Genomic DNA, 12,862 nt, shown 5'->3' on the forward strand with positions numbered 1-12,862 from the left:
TCTAAATTGAATTACGTGGTGATGTGTTTTATGTAAATTATGTATTTTATCAGTCAGAACTTTGAGATGTGATTTGATAATTGGTCACAGGCAAGGAAGAAAAAATCGATAATATCGGCGAAATATCGCCGATATTATCGTTTTTTTAGAGATCCGAAATTTTTTTAACTATCCAAACCATTTTCGTCAAAATATCGCGATATTATCGATAATATCGATAATATCGCGATATTTTTAAAATTATCGATAATATCGTAAAATAATATTCAAAAATATTTTAAAATGTTGAAAATATCAACATATACTACACTTGATCAAAGCCCCAAAAGGCTAACCAAGTCATGATTTTCTCCCCGAGTGAATGAGCCTTTTATAGGCATTCTCGGCATGCTCACTGCCCTCGCTGGGCGATGTGGGACTCGACCAAGGAAAAAAAATAGAAATTTCGGCCTAAAATTCATACCCACTTTAAACGGCCATAACTTTGTCAAAACTCAACCAAATCAAGCAAGACAAAAACGAAAGTTGTAGCCCGCGAAGAGACGAAGAGAATGGTACCTCACACAACATCTGAATCGTCGTGGTTTGTCCGGAAAATGCCTCTAAAGTCACTAAGGTCGCCTGAAACTGGGTAAGATTCAAATGAGTATAACTTTTTCAATACTCAACGAAATTGAGTGAAACAAAAATTAAAGTTGTACTACTCGACGAGACGAAGAGATTGATACCTTGCACGCCGGCCAATTCGCCGTGGTTTGGCCGTAAATTGCCTCGAAAGCTACTGAGATCGCCGGAAACTGGGTAAGATTCAAATGAGTATAACTTTTTCAATACGCAACGAAATTGAGTGAAACAAAAAGGAAAGTTGTAGCCCTCGAAGAGACGAAGAGAATGGTACCTCACACGACGTCTGACTCGTTGTGGTTTGGCCAGAAATTGCCTCGAAAGCCACTGAGGTCGTCGAAAACTGGGTAAGATTCAAATGAGTATAACTTTTTCAATACTCAACGAAATTAAGTGAAACAAAAAGGAAAGTTGTACTACTCGACGAGACGAAGAGATTGATACCTTGCACGCCGGCCAACTCGCCGTGGTTTGGCCGGAAAACCAAAACGTATTGCCTCAAGGGCTGGTACATGTGAACTTGTGACTCCAACTAGGTAAGAGCCAAATCTAATTTGGGACCTTCTATCCTATATTTGTGGACAACCATCAAATGCTAAAGATTAAACAAACATAATATGTTCTACTGCTTAGCAAAAAAAGCTACAAACCCTTTGCTTATCAGCAAAAAAAGACAAGTCCTTGCACTAGATATACTTTCAAATTACGTTGAGTAGCAACCTGATATATGTATTCGGACGAATTATAAAACAATTGACACACTCCTGACTTCCAAAATTCAATTCTTTTACTTTATATAAACTTGAAAAAACATAATCGGCATCCAAATTAAAGTTTAGTTTTATTCAATGTATTGATTTTCAATCGTTAATTGATATACTATAATTTGGAACTTCAATGCCTAGACGCATGCTTATGCGTAAGAAATTTAAAATGTCAAATTCGGCACATTAGTCTTCATCATTTTATTCACTTCCCTTTTTTTTTTTTTAATATCCTAAATAAAACCTCCAAATATTGTACTAATTCATTATATATAAATGATTATGGTGTGTTTAGACTTCTTTCATTAATTACTACATATTTTCTACACTCACAATGTTTGTCAGCTCGATATATAATCAACTTGATAATGATAAATCCATCATGCAATGCATTTCCTTCCAATTTTTTGTGATAAACTAATAGATAATTGACTAAATAAACATCCTACAAAGTTTCAATAAAAATTTCCAAGTTTTTCTTACAATTTCCGTGGTTTCCATGTAATTTTTATCGATATCGATATTTTACCGATATTTCCATCGATATTTCCGTGTTTTCGGATTACCGATATTTCCGATATTACCGATATTTTCTTCCTTGGTCACAGGCAACGATAGTTCGTGATGTCTTGATGTGCGTGCTAGAAAGTGGTAGCGCAAACTTCAGGTAAGTGGGTCTTTTCCTTTCTATATATATTTTATATATATATATATATATGTATGTATGTATATATGATTGACAATTCCACAAACAGTCAGAAATTGATTATTGCACCCAGTCTTATCGTACAAACCACTATAGGTGGTTCCGACTTGTGTGCAGGGATATGTGATGAGCTAACATATGTAATGAGATATGTGATGAGCTAGCATATGTAATGAGATATGTGATGAGCTAGCATATGTAACGAGATATGTGATGAGCTAGCATATGTAATGAGATATGTGATGACCTAGCATATGTAATGAGATATGCGATGAGATATGTGATGAGCTAGCATATGTAATGAGATATAAGACGAGCTAGCATATGTAATGAGATATATGATGAGTTAGCATATGTAACGAGATATGTGATGAGCTAGCATGTGTAACGAATGAGATATGTGATGAGCTAGCATATGTAATGAGATATGTGATGAGCTAGCATATGTAATGAGATATGTGACGAGCTAGCATATGTAATGAGATATCTGCCGAGCTGGCATATGTAATGAGATATGTGATGAGATATGAATAAGTTGTACAGATCACTAGAGGTGACTCCGACTTATAAGCTAGCATTGATTGATGAGATATGGTTGTAGTCGCACAGGTCACCATAGGTGACTCCAACTAGCGTGCTAGTATGGGTTATTAAGCACTTGATTATTTATATTGCTAATGAGATGTTGTGACGTGGTATACTTTTGGATTTAATGTTAGTATACTTTTAATTTCATATTTATCCGTAGTATGATTTTCTGGAAGCTAAATAGGTGTTACGGTGAGGGATTATATCGTTTAGAAGGTCTTTATTAAAGCCCTATTTTATGACCACTCACTCTTGTTTTTATCCCTCCAGGTCTAGTAGTAGAGCTTTTGTATCGACGAGGATTCGTGGCAAGTCTTGTTATTGGAGATTACCTTCGATGGTATGATTGTCAATCCACTCTACTGCACTTTATTTATGCTTTGACGTCATGTGTGAAATGGATTCATTTTCGCTCACGGCGCACTCTTGTATTTAGGCACCCTTAGGTTTAAATTTATTCATATTTTTCCACATCATCATACTTTATGGCTTCGTCACCCTCCAGGTGTCGGCCAACACAGCTTGATTCGGAGTCCTAGTGGACATCCCGGGTCGGGGTGTGTCACTTATTTTTTTGGAGATCTCTCCTTACTAAAATATATTGTTTTTTGTGTATTAAACCCCAAACTTATTCTTCTTTTATTTTTTTAGAGTTGTTTTATTCACAATTTTTTTTGTCAAACGATAGAAATTTTTGTTAGATTAGATGTTAGATTGACTATTGACGGGGTTTGAATCCACGCCATCATGCAAGGGCTTAACACTTTTCCATCACTATTGTAAAGGGCCACTTGCTTGTTTTATTCACACTTTTGTTTTGGGTCAAACAATAGATTTTGCTAGATTAGATGTTAGATTGATTATTGACGGGGTTTGAATCCATGCCGTCATGCTGATAGGAGCATATTTATGCGACTTAGTTGGCTTGTTCTTGTGCATTTATGTCGTGTTTCCTTAGTTATTTTAATGTTTAAAGTCATTTTCGTGTGTTTTCAGATTTTATGGACAAAGTAGGCAAGAAGATGCATTTTGGAGCATTTTGGAGCAAAATGGAGCTTGGAATGCATGTCACATATTTGGGCCAAAGTGGATGGACGAATTTGAGAACTAAAGAGGCCAAGAATGTGAAGAATTATGGTCTAAAAGATGAAGAACTCAGCCCAAAAATTTGTCACCCCAACTTGCCTTCATTGCCATGCAAAACAACATAGAATTCCCTTTGGATTCCCATGCCATGCTTGATCACTCTTGTCCCCTACATAATTTCTGATTTCATGCTTCAATTCATTTAATTATTACACTTAATTGCTTGATACCTCTTGTTCCCTTCACCCACAAAATTTTAGACAACTTTCACAACCATAACATGCACCAATTGATGCTCCATCATTCACATTTGGAATCCCATGCATTGTGTACCACATGTTGCTGCACCTTTGACCCATTTATTGACACATTTTCACCTCCCTTTCCATCTCTATGCAATGTACACAATCATTCATGCTCCCTAGCTTCAAGACCACTCCATTTTACCCTTCACACTTTGCATCATCACTTCATTTTCACCCTTGGACCATTGCACACTACATACACTCTTTGCCATGCATTCTCCCTAGCCTAACCTGATTCTCTAAGGTTTTTGGGGCCTATATATACATGTTTACACCCCTTGGCAAAGGGTTCACACTCTCATATTCACCATTCATCACAGAAATTCGTCCATACTCGCCCTAGGTAGCAAAACACCCCAAAAACACCATTCTAGTGCCTAGAAAACATAACACCCACTCCACCTTCTTCCACCCTTTTTGCCTAGCTCTCCACCACCCTTCAACCCTCAAACACTCCTCCACACTTACCCTAAACCTTTCCATACCATTCCCCATCCATTGTACATCATAAAACTACCCAAAAATCCATCCACAAAGCAATCTGCCGCAAGCAAGCAAAGGAGAATTCTTGGATGCACTTGCTACCCAAGTTGGAGCATTTTAGGTGTTTTCTTTCCGTTGATTTTAATGTCTAATTTTATGTATCTTTGCTTTGTGAGTATGAGGAACTAAACCCCTCTTAGTTAGGGGGTGATTCGAAACCATGTTCATACTTGCAATATGATTTGATTACATCCAGTTGTGATTCATAAGTTGTGAATTCAATTTACTTATCCGATCGTATAAAAAATGATTTGTGTATGTTGGTTGAGAGTGCACGCTTAATTTTCATGCATGAATTTAACGCTAGAATATAAGGGAGTTTCACCTAATCGTTATGAACTTATATTCACAAGTAGTGAAGGTTGCTAGTCACAATCACGTTAAGTAAATTCTTGGCATAAGTTTCATGCAAATCATAGTAACGAGTGCCTCGTCAATGCTTATGTTTTTCATAGAACTTAATGATTCTTGCTTGTATCTCTATTATGCAATTCATGTAGGGAACTTGTAGGGAATGTTTTGGGTTGTCGTATGCAATCATCCAATCCAATAACTTGTGGAAAAACTGAGGGTTAATTAGTGCAATTCACGGTTAATTTGGGGCGTTGAGTATTCATAGCTTATCGAAAAGCAACTGGAAATCGTTTTGTATGCAAGTGTGACATGTGTGGAGAAGAACCTCCTAGCTAGCCTTCCATCCATAAGTTTCATTCAAAATCATTTTACAATCTGTTTTGATTCACTTAAATTTGTCTAAGAATTTGTTTACTTTGTTCTTGTCTTAATTTAATTATTTTCGTCCAAAATCAACCCCATCTTATTTCTTTGAGTCATATTAATTAGAACTTGTCTTAGATTATGTTTTTAAGTGTTTTAGTTCATTAGAAAACCAAAATTCGTCCAAGTTTGTGTTAGAGTCCCAAAACTGCCCAGATTGTGTGTTTAAGGTAGTTTTGAGTGTTTAGGGGCTGTTTTGAGTCTTTTGGTTTGTTTTAGTGTTTTAAAGTATAGTTTTGCATTCTTTGAGTCTAGTTAGTGTTTTAAACTTTGTTTTTACGTTTTCAAGTCAGTTTCCAAGTGATTTAGCAATCCCTCCTAATCCCCGGCCTAGAACGATCCCTACTTACATACTTTACTACAATTGATAAAAAGAGGGTTTAATTTTGTGTGTTAACTTATTTTTGACACCACATGCAAGGGCTCAACTATTTTCCATCATTGTGATAAAGGGCCACTTGCTTGTTTTATTCACACTTTTCATTTTCTTAACTACACAATTATATTTATCTTAATAAACCCATAAACGTTTTTATATTACCCTCAAATGTTTGGAAAACCTGTTCAATACTCATACTTAATTATTACTCTTAGGATTAATATATGACAATGAAATGTGTTGATGCACAAAACCGGAGGTCTTGGAATGGAACAACGTAAATCCGACCGTGAATTTGCAAGAAATGTAAATGACATAAGATGTATCGTGGTTCACCCCAAGGTTTGGGCTACATCCACACTGATTGTATTGTATTTCTCTGAGAAGTGAGGGAAAGAACCTCTGTAATGAGAGGAGGTGTGAGAAGGGTGAGAATGCTCCAGAAATGGCCTCCTCTAATTGTGAGGGTGAGGGGCCCTTTTATAGAATAAGGACTCCTCACTTATTACATATTTGTCCTTTCCTTTACCACATAATTACATTTAAGTCCCCTGAGTATTTGTACGAGATCTAAATACGAGGCCCTAAATATGGTATAAACAAAATGTATTGATAAAAAAAATGTTTTGCTCAAAATACTGCAAGAGGGCTAGTTTAAGATTTTGTGGTGTAAGATCCCATATCGCCCAGGGGAGGGGAGATGATGTGCCTGATATGTACGTGCCCACCTCCCTATAGTAAGACGCATTTTGGATGGAAGCCCAAGAACAAATCCATGAGGGCATGTCCCAAAGCGGACAATATCTCACTATGTGGACTGGGATGTGACATGTGGTTTTTTTTTTCAAAATTGTTTCTGCTGTGCTTTAAGAATAAATAGTTGTGAAAGAAGCAGGTAAGTGTTTGGTAAACTATAGTGCTAAAAGTTCTTTTAGCCAAAAAAAAAAAAGAGACGAGGTAGGATTGCCAATATGAAAGTTTCATTAATTAGTACTATTGTGAACCGCCTCCTTAAAAAAGCGTTTTTTGAGAAGAATGAGTAGAGTGCTTCTGTTTTCTGACGTTTTACACTCATGATTTTGAAAAAAAATAAAAGAGCTTTTTTTTTCATTTACCAAACACAACTTTAACCCAATTTTTTTTCTAAAAGTTGCTTTACAATAATTTAAGAAATCCCAAACTAGCAAGGTAATAAAAAACACTCAGTGAATTGAAAATGTTTTCTAGTTTTTTATTTATTTTTATTTTTATTTTTATAATTAAAAAACTTATAGGATCTAATGTAGTGTGTAGAAACAAAATGTGGTGTGAATAAAACATACCGTTTTATTTTTAAATTACAACAACATTTCTAAACAAATTGCCTGAAATACAACCGTGAAACTCAAAATTAAAAGCATCATCAAAAGATGCGTTGCCTGAACACCTATATGAGCCATGAACAAAAATAAACATAAATGAACAAACAAGAGTCTTTTAACATAGTAGTTTTAGTGGAGTCCCTTGGGTGAAGGTTGAAGAGTTAGGGTTTCTGAGCGAACAATTGGATGAACGTGTTTTGCGGTTGTCGGGGTTGTGCCATGGAGAGAGTTCTCAGGCTTATTCGTTCTAAGTTCCAACTTACCGAGCAAGAGGGGTTGGAGGTGGTGATTAGTGATGCAATGTTCCAAGTTTTTCCTGGTGGGAAAGGTATTATGGAGGATGACAATCAATCCCAATGTAGTGATAGGGGTGTTCAAGGATTTGTGGCGGCCAAAGGCAAATGTGGAGGCTATGGAAATCAGTGATAACCGTATCCTATTCTGTTTTGGTAAGGATGAGGAGTTGAAGTGTGTGTTAAGCGGCAACCCGTGGTTCTTTGGCAAAACCCTTCTGATTTTGGTTGAGGTTAAGGGTTTGGAGGTGCCTGTGGGTGTTTCGCTATGAGAGCAAAAGTTTTGGGTACATGTGTATGGGCTTCCACCGTCCCTTATGTCCAGTCGAATGAGGGAAGAACTTGGAGTGGCGTTGGGGAGATTTGTGATGGTGGATTATGACATAGAGGATTCCTGTGTTGGAGAGTTCATGCGCATAAAGGTAAGCCTTGATGTATTTCAACCGCTGCACAAAGAAATGCAGGTAAGGCTATCTGCCTCAGAATGAGGTGATCTAATTGGTGTGCTACTTCAAAATGAATGGCTGCCGACGTGTTGCTTTTTGTGTGGTCGTATGGACCACAATGGGGTGCACCATCAATGCTACGTGGGAAGTCATATGGATAAGGTTAAGTCACCATATAGGGTGCGGTTGAAAGCTGGGTAGCCCGTGTTAGGTTCTGGTAGTAATAATTGTCACTGGGATAGTGAGGGAGCTAATGAGTAGAAGGTGCAAGCACCGGAGTTTAAGGTGGTGGAGGGAGTGGAGCAGATGGTGTTGGCAGTACAACGGGCTTTTGTGGTGCTAGGGGTCCGGAGTTGGGCGTTGACTTGCAGAATTCAAATTTGGAAGTTGTTGTGACTGCGAATGCATCTAAAGCAATTGGTGGTGGGGGGCGTGATTTACAGGACTCAGGATTCCTTATCTTCGTTACCATATTTGAATGATGGTAATTTATTTGGGGCGGGAATTCTGGATGAGGAAATGGGGGAGAATGTGCATGTTGACGTGGTGGATTTAGTGGGGGCATGAAGTAGTGGGCCAGGACAATAGCCCAATATTGCTTTTAGGTGGCATTTTTCCTCTTTCTAGAGTGGTGACCCCAGTTGTTAAGGTTAGGCCCATAGCACCTTTGGGGTCCGATCCGTTTGGATTAAACCCATTTATTTATAGGTCCCCTCTATACCCACACGTGGGTTACCACTAAATGAGAATCTGAGCAGAAGGAAGGGTTATCGGGGTTCCAACAAAAGAAGTGGTGTGAGGCGGTAGCAACCACTAGTTTTACAAGGAGGAATTGGCACGGTTCCTACTAGTTCTCAGATCCACTCCCCTAACCCAAGGCTACCTGCTTGCTTGGAGTTAGAGATCAATGTGCAAGTGGGTGATAAAATACTTTAGAGAAAGGAGTTTTAAGCTAGGGATGATGCTCTATCTGCTTCAAAGAAACAATGCTCTAGTCCATTGGTGGGGTTTGTCGATGAGCAACCTCATTGATTATAATGAATTGCTTAAGCTGGAACTACCGAGGTCTCGGGAACTTTCGTGCAGTTCAAGCTCTGTTGGAAGTTAGCCAACGTTATCGTCCTTAGTTGGTCTTTGATGCGCAATATATAAGCACACAAATTAAACCTTCTTTTTATCAAATGTAGTAAAGTATGTAAGTAGGGATCGTTCTGAACCGGGGATTAGGAGGGATTGCTAAACACTTGAAAACTGACTTAGAAACGTAAAAACAAAGTTTAAAACACTAAACTAGACTCAAAGAATGTAAAACTAAATTTTGAAACACTGAAACAAACCAAAAGACTCAAAACAGCAAACCAACACTCAAAACTGCCTTAAAAACACTTTCTGGGCAGTTTTGAACACAAACACAAATTTGGACGAAATTGGGTTACAACTTGAATCAAAACACTTAAAAACACAAACTAAATGGATTTCTAACTAATCTAACACTTTAAAATAAAGGGGGATTTGGTTTTGACGAAATTGCAAACAAGACAAAACTTTGTAATTAAAACATATTGTAGAACGAATGTGAATGAAGCTTATGGATGGAAGGCTAGCTAGGAGGTTCTTCTCCACACATGTCACACTTGCATACAAAACGATCTCCAATTGCTTTTTGATACACTATGAATACTCAATGCCCCAGATTAACCGTGAATTGCACTAATTAACCCTTAGTTTTTTCACAAGTTATTGAGTTGGATGATTGCATACGACAACCCAAAACATTCCCTACAAGTTCCCTACATGAATTGCATAATAGAGATACAAGCAAGAATCATTAAGTTCTATGAAAAACATAAGCATTGACGAGGCACTCGTTACTATGAATTGCATGAAATTTATGCCAAGAATTTACTTAACGCGATTGTGACTAGCAACCTTCACTACTTGCGAATATAAGTTCATAACGATTAGGTGAAACTCCCTTATATTCTAGCATCAAATTCATGCATGAAAATTAAGCGTGCACTCTCAACCAACATACACAAATCAGTTTTTATACGAACGGATAAGTAAATTGAATTCACAGCTTATGAAACGCAATTAGAAGTAATCAAATCATATTGCAAGCATAAACATGGTTTCGAATTCAGGGGGGTTTAGTTCCTCATACTTACAAAACAAAGAGTATTGAATTTAAACATTGAAAACAAGGGAAAGAAAACACCTAAAACGTTCCAGCAATCCTAACTTGAATGGCATGCACGTCCAAGGCTTCTCCTCCTTCCTTTTTGCTGCGGCACAAGGTTTTGGGGATAGGTTTGGATGGTATTTGTATGGAGGAATGGATGGGAGATGGTATGGTGGTGTTTAGGATGGATGAGGGGTGTGGCAAAAGAGAGAAAGATGGCTGAAAATGTGTTTGTGATGTAGTGTATGAATGTGTAGATGGGTTTGGCTAAAAGAATGGATGGAAAATAGGTGGTGTGGCTGATTGTATTTTTTTTATGTAGTGTGATGTGTAGTGTTCTTCCCTTCACTCCCTATTTATAGAAGCTCCAAAGCAAAGAATCACTCAAGTGGCTTCAATAAACAATACAAACAAAGACCAAAATGATGCAAAAACAGCTAGTTTCCATGCTTTTTTATCATTGTGTCTTGCCTTTAACAAAAGGCAATCATTCTTCTTTTGCTAATTCAACTCCTTTGTAGCTGTCCATGTGCCTTCATTCTTCAATTTCTGATGCATTTGCCTTGTATTCTGATAGGAGCATATTTATGCGACTTAGTTAGCTTGTTTTCTTGCATTTTCATAGTTTGTTTGTGTTTATTATAGTGTTTTAAGCTATTTTCGTGTGTTTGTAGGTCCATATGACAAAGTTGGCAAAAAAGTGCAATTTGGAGCATTTTGAGGCAGTTTTGGGCACCAAATGGATAGCTTATGAATGGAGCAAGATGGATGGACGAATTTGAAGTTCAAGAGGCTAGGAATGTGCTGAAAAGAGTGAAGAAATAAATCCAAGTCAAGGAAGATAAGAAATCAGCTCAAAAGAAGGAACATTATCCAAAATCTTATCCAACCTTATCTTATCTTATCCTATCCTAATCCTATCCTAACTTAATTCCAGTTGCAAAGGGGATTTATTTTCAGATTAAAACACATTAAAATAGGTTTCTAGAAGCCCTTATCCACTCCTACAAAGGTGTTGCACCTTATCCCTTGTTTTTCTAGAAATCAGCCACAAAACAACCTTTCTAGAAGGCCTTATCCCTTGTCCTACAAAAGTGACGCCCCAAACCTTTCTAGAACTTCTAGAAACCTGATTATTCCTTTCCCCCTTGGTTTCTAAAAGCCTTAGCCTTTTCCTTCAAGGATTGTGTGTTATTATCCTATTCAAATTAGGCCTTTAAATCCTTTTCCTTTGCTACATAGGGGCTGCGAATTTCAGCCTATAAATACCATCCTTTGCTACACCATTGAGTGACCACCCTCTACCATATTTTCACTACACCATTCACCCAAACATCCCTCTTGTGCCGTGAGTTTGCAAAGGAGAAGGAAGGAGACTCTTGGAGCCGTGCATGCCATTCAAGGAGTTTGGATTGTTGGAGCGTTTCTAGGTGTATTCTATCTTTGTTTTTAATGTTTAATTTAAGTTATCTTTGTTTATTTGCGAACATAAGGAACTAATTTCTTTATAGTTGGAGGTGAATTCAAAGCCATGATTATATGTTTTATATGAATTGATTACATCCAGTTATTGTTTCTTGAGTCGTGAATGTGGTTTACTTATCTATTTGATTGATAACATGTTTATGTATGTTGATTGAGGGTCGACACTTAGTTTGCATGCATGAATTTGATGCTAGAGTATAAGGGAATTTCACCTAATCGTTATTAACTTATATTCATAAGTAGTAAAAGTCGCTAGTCACGATTGTGTTAAGTAAATCCTTGGCAAGAGTAACATGCGTATTCCATAGTTATGAATGCCTCGTCAATGCTTATGATTTCCATTGAACTTAATGATCTTTGATATGTGTCTCTATCATGCATATTCCATAGTTAGGGTCCTTGATAAGAATAATTTGGTTGTAATGCGTATTCCATTCAATTCAATGAATCTAGGGAAATCTGAGAATTAATTGGTGCAATCTAGTTAATTTGGGGCATTGTCATTCATGGTTTGTTGAAAGAGTAACTGGAAATCGAGTCGTATGCATATGTTTCATGTGTGGAGAAGGAACCCTCTAACTAGCCTTTCACCATTCTTTTTCATCCAAAATCGTTTTTGTTAAGTTTGTTTTCAAAGTTTATGTTTTAACTTTCAATTTCGTCAAAACAAAATCCCCATTCATTAAGTCTTGTTTTTAGAGTCAAAACCTATTTTCTTTTGGTCTTTTGAGTCTTTTAAGTTCTATTTTCGTCCAAATCACATATTAGGTCTAGAATTGAGTCTTTTTTATTGTTTCTAGCTGTTTTGAGTGTTTTTGAGTTAGTTTTGAGTCTATCGAGTCTAGTTTAGTGTTTTTGAGTCTTATTTGTGTTGATTAGCATCCCTAGTTAATCCCCGGTCTAGAACGATCCCTACTTGCATCATTACTACAATTGTCATCAATAGGGTTTAATTTGTGTGTCAAGTTAATTTTCACATCATATTCCATCCCTTTTCCACATGTACTAGCTGTTAGACAACTTTCACACACATGTTTTGCATCATTTCATCTTGCAAACATCAACTTTCGGCCACTTTACACCTCTACACACATGTTATGCATCATTTCAGCTTGCAATTATGTTTGTAGTTGCTAAAAATGTGAATACATCTTGTAAAGCAATCCAACAAATGGCATCTTTCACTTCTTTTCCTTTCAAATTGTTCCTTAAGTGTATGTATCTGCACACTTCCACACTTCAACTTCATTATTCAGATTTTTGCATGTGTTGAAACCCTTCTTAAAACACCAAAAACGTCCATCCCACTTGCTCCATATGCAT

This window comes from Malus domestica, chromosome 05 (assembly GCF_042453785.1).
Source record: "Malus domestica chromosome 05, GDT2T_hap1".
Lineage (NCBI taxonomy): Eukaryota > Viridiplantae > Streptophyta > Magnoliopsida > Rosales > Rosaceae > Malus > Malus domestica.